At 44.3% G+C, this 5,385-nt stretch overlaps 1 long non-coding RNA gene across 1 annotated transcript in view; it reads left to right on the top strand.

Annotated features, from left to right (window-relative positions):
• Positions 1-5,385, top strand: part of LOC139827554 (uncharacterized) — a 125,450-nt gene that overhangs the window by 108,546 nt on the left and 11,519 nt on the right. The gene's annotated exons all lie outside the window — the stretch shown is intronic.

Raw genomic sequence — 5,385 nt, forward strand, 5'->3', positions numbered from 1 at the left:
GGATTCACAATATTGTTTAGCAAACTTTGCAGGACTCCTACACATCCTGCAAGCAGACAGGTTCCCAGTCTTTCATAATGCAAGCCCTTAGACACCACCAGGAACAATTCACAAGCACCAAGGTTACTTGTGTCAGTCCTGCCTTTGATGCCAGATTGTGCATACTCCAATTTCCGAGTGTGAGGGCAGAGACTTTTCCACCCTGCAGATACCAGGTTCTATGGGGGTTCAAGTCCAATTCACAGCAGAGTAGGTATCACCTACCTCCTGCTAACTTAACCTGTGCTGTCCAAGACCTCAGTAGAACAGGCATTCAGCTAGATTGTTAAACCTAAAGGACAGGTATACACTAGGAAGGTGCATCTTCTCTGAACTGTGAAATCTGTGCAAGGATGATTAGAAGCCATTATAGACCACAGCAGGACTGTGTCTCACAGATACAGACACAGCCCAGCCTTGTTTTCCCTTAGCACATGATGGCAGAGCAGGCAGAAAAACCACAGAGTCCCTCAATACCCAGCTAACTGAGGACTAAACCATGACAGCCTCCACAAACAGATCAACCAAAACAGACAAAAGGGGACTTCCAGTCTCCCAGTACACTCTTTCTTACTCTCTGAGTCACACATGGACAACCTCCTCTCTTTCACCCAGACCTGCTCCTCCTCACAACCCTTTCCCTTCTGCTGGGCTCAGCACTCCATAGCTTGCAGCAGCCAGACTGTGTTTCTGCCCACCAGCCGCCTCTGGCTCTGACAGTGCTTCTCTGTGCTCACAGCCCACCACAGCCAGCCCTGCCACTCCTTGATTGACCTCAGTTTTGTCAGCAACCCCCAAAACATCCTTGCTCCGTTTCTGAGATGCTTCTTTGCTTACTCAGACACCATTTCCCCAACACCTAGCTCCGTCATGATTTTTCCCTCTTCAAAGAAATTAGTCTTAAACTTCTTATGTCCCATGGGGTATTTAAAAGGGAGAAAGGGCTTATGGGCTTACAGCTGGTAACACAAATGAAGAGCCACCAGGCTTAGGGGAAAAGGAGGAAAAGAAAAACTTTGGTTTGGAGCAGGAGGATAGGATAGCGGTCCCATCATGTTCCTCTTACTGAGGCATGGAGCGAGGGTTACCAAAAGATAGCCTCAGGCAGACAGGGAAGAGGAGCTGTAGAAGGAGCACACACAAGCGACTGGTCAGGAAGGGCCACCTGGAGGGAACACAGGCAAAGGCAGGGCAGGTTGGTCACTGTGGCACTCAGCCCTGCCCAGGAAACACAGGCCAGAAGGACACAATGAAGACCTTCCAGCTAGTCCTGCTGTTTTGTTTCCTGAGTCAGTATGTCATCAGTGTTGGTAACACTGAGTATCTGATCTCACCTTCCGAAGTCCATCCATCTACTCCTGAGCTCTTCCATCTATGAAGCGCTGCTGCTTGCTTCACAGTTTTGAAAGCCAGGCAAGCACTCTGCTTCATGGGCAATGTGACACACCTGGCTTGGTCTCGGCCACTAGATGCTGCCAGGCACCAGCTGGTGTGCAACCGTGACAAAGTCCTGGTTGTGCAAGAGCTGTGATTTCCTGAGAAAGGCTGCTGCTTGCTTCACATTTTGAAAGCCAGGCAAGCAGTCTGCTTCATGGGTGACGTGATCCACCCTTCTCTGCCTCGTCCGCCAGATGCCACTGGGTGCCGGCTTGCGCACAATCAAAAATGTAAAGAGGCACTGGAAAAGCAATGTCTACAGAAAGAGGAAAAAAAGACCTTTCTGCATGTCTTTCATGGCTGATATGCTCTGTAGAAATCTTAAGGATGGAATGGCCCTGTCCTACTGAAGCTGCCACTAATGTAAAGTGCAGTGGTTCTGCAAGACCCTCCGTCAGTACCAAGTGCTTGTGCTTCACAGCTGGCTCTGATGCAGCACAGCGGGCTCTGATGCAGCACAGCGGGCTCTGATGCAGCACAGCGGGCTCTGATGCTGTCCAGGGTAACAGGAAACTCCAGCACCACATTGTGCTTCCATATCCAGAATGTTCACAGGAGCATCACTCACCGCACCAAATGCAAAGTGAAGCCTTCAAGGGCTCAGTCTATCGCAAACTCAGATATGCATTTACAGGAAGAAATAATTCAATTTTAGGCAAAAGCTCAGTGGTTCTGGTGACAATGAGGTTTAGATCAGGCTGATATGGCTGTTCCCTCCACGCACCAATGACAGATGCACGTAGCAGGAGGTAGCTCTCCACTCAACTATTTCCATGATATCACTAGCAGACATATCAACTTCTTCTGGAACTGAAAGTGACAGAGGTTCTGCATATTTCTTTTCCAAATTTATCTCAAGGACCATTTTAAACCCTCAAATTGCAAAGAGATGAATGCACATAATACTGTGGAGATGTTTTTTCATGTTGAAATAGGGAAGGAAGAAGCTGTAAGGGTGTTTTGAGAGACCTCCATGCTAGTTTAGGAATCTTCCAAGCCCAGACTACAAAATACGCAGATAAGCAGTATGATTTATATGGGGCTTACTTTGCATGATTAGTTTTCCCGTGAGGGCAACACAGGCAGAAGGAGAAACATTCCTGGGAGCAGTCAATGATTTATCTACAGCCAAAAATGAACTGACATTTTAACAGCAACGCTGCCATTCCACTCAAAAGACTTTCTGTACCCCCAGCCTGCTTGACCTGGGCAATGGAATATTCCTGAAGGCCAAAAATGCAGTCAGTAGGAAAATCTGGATTGTTTTCCTTGGTCAGTCCCCTAACTATCATCAAGCCATAGAAACACGTGGAGGATCAGAATTCGCTTTCCACAGTTTTGAAAAAAAGAACTGGGGCATTCTCTAAACACTCCTGATCAAGAAAATCCAAACACTTTATCTTCTTTCTGAGCTTTTCATCCCAGTGTATTCAGCCTTGTTTTCCAATAAATATATACTTGCATTCATAAATTTGCATGCAATGCTACAGAAAATTGAAATTAATACTTATTACATGAAGTTAACATAAAATCCAAACACAAAGATGGGTTGGAAAATGAACAGCAAAAATACGAGCTCTGTTCAAATCAGCATTCAGCGCAAAAAAGAGGCTCCTATCCATCTTTTGCAGATTATTAAGAAGAAAAAAACAAAATGCAGCAACAAAAGTCAGTTAAGTAGTTCCTCCAGGTCATACAGTTTCTTCAACCATTATTGTTAGGACTAAACACCGACCAGCTAATCCAGAGAGCCATCACTGATCAACACATTCAAACAAAAAGGCAAGAAGTCTTGAGTTAAGTCTTGATCGAAACAACATGAGCAAGGAAACAAGAGACTTCATTTCACCAGCTAGGACAAAGCACTTAAAACATGAAAACATTGGTTCTAGTTCTTCACTGGTAAACTCTCTGCAAGGAAGGTATTTAGCACTTCTCCATCATTAAATGTGCCCTATAAAACCCTCTTAGCACACACAGCTACCTGCAGAATCGTAGACATCTTGAGAGGAAATTGTAATATCTTAGTGTTAGAACAGGTAGATTTCCTGTATGACAATCAGAGTTTCTTTTTAGGCTTAAAATTAACACTGCTGTGCCCCCAAGAGAATAAGAACACTAAATTCACTCATCATTATTCAAGATCAGTTTTGTTCTGAGATTTAATTTTTTACTGGATGACAAAATTTTTATCATTTCTGGAGTGACTTGATATCCAGGTATAACTTGGAGGTCCATTTCAAGTTTTAAAAATTCTGATATCTGAACCAGAAAATAGTCCCAAACCTACAGGGATTCTCTTACCCTTTGTCATGTACTGATTATGGATAATGGCTGACACATTGTGGCAAAACTATTTCATCCAGCCACAGGAGATGATACAGTCAGTATAGGGTGAATTGCGATTTGCATATCAACAAGCTAACGAGCCATAGCCCAGGCCAGCTGGCAATACAGGAGGTGGGGGACATGCCGGAGGGCACACAGCTCCACCTTCTGATACACCCAGCATGGCACAAAGGGAAAAGCTGAGACCCTTCAACATGGCCGGAGACTTGTTGATCTTTCACAGTCTTTCCCCCCAAGACTTTTCTCTCTTTCACAATAACACCTCCACAAAAGATCAAAGCGACAAGCGGGCAACCCAGAGGGCTATAAAGGCCGACCTTGCGCAAGCACTGGCGGCGCCCACCTACCATCCTGAGGACCACTCTGCCCACCATATCTCACCACACGAGCTGAACGAGACACCAGAGGACGCCACACGTTGCTGGATCTGAGACTGTGAACTCCATCAGACATAAGGATGGTGAAATCTTTATCTCTCTTTTCTTTCTTTCCCATACTTCTATCTTTTTTGCTTTCCCTTTTATAAGTACATAAGATTTACAGCCCTGCATATGCCACAAACTTTTAATGTTTACTAATTTGAACCTACCTTCTGCCACCAGATCATATACCATTTGGGCCAAGCTGCAAAACAAAAGCCTTTTGTTTACAGACCTGAAGTACTGCATGTACTGTTTTCCAACCAAAGGAGACCCACGAACCTGAGTCACTTCTCCCCCTGACTCATACCTGAGGGCAGGATGTGACACCATCACAACACAGCCTCATCACCCAAAAGAAAGATAGGCTTTGCAGAATGACGAGTCAGTACGTTCAGGCTTGAGTGCATCAGAACTGAGAACCTTTCACTAGAAAGCTTGGCTTCTAGGCCCTTCCCAGGCAAAGGGGTAGATGCTGTTTTCAGTGAAGGAACCTACTGGAAGGAACAATGATGGGCACCACTCCAAGTTAAAGGCTATGATTGCCTGGCACAGCCCACAGCAGATGTTCTCTATCACCACTTACCTACACACCAGCTGAGAGACCAGCTACATCATTATCTTTCACCAGAAGGAAACTGACATGGTTTTCAAGTTTCTTTCCATAACCAAGACAACATATTATAATTCTAGGACTCTTGCCTACCCCTGACATACTGTCCAGACAGTCCAGTCCCCAACTCAAAATTTGACTCTAGCCAGCAAGTGAATAAGCTTATATCAGATGAAATAGCTGAAACCCAGAAGAAGGGTTAGATTAAAAATCAACTAAACAAGGCTACTAAAGCAAGTGATACAAATAGCCTAACTTTAAGTAACTCAAAATTCAATGATTTTAAGGGGACTTTGCTTTTTAGACTCTTCATGTTAAAAATGAAATGGGTTTTGGTAAAAATGTATTTTAACAAACCTCTTCTAGGGTATTTGTCAGCAACTGTTCTTGAGAGGCCATTTACAGCTATCACATGCTAAAACTAAAAAGAATAACGAAATCCAGCTCCCTGAAAGAATGCAAGATTCAATAATGCATCTGGAAAAAGGATGAATAATAGATTATGAAGTACACAGAACTCAGCAGAAA

Source organism: Patagioenas fasciata, chromosome 3 (assembly GCF_037038585.1).
Source record: "Patagioenas fasciata isolate bPatFas1 chromosome 3, bPatFas1.hap1, whole genome shotgun sequence".
Taxonomy (NCBI): domain Eukaryota; kingdom Metazoa; phylum Chordata; class Aves; order Columbiformes; family Columbidae; genus Patagioenas; species Patagioenas fasciata.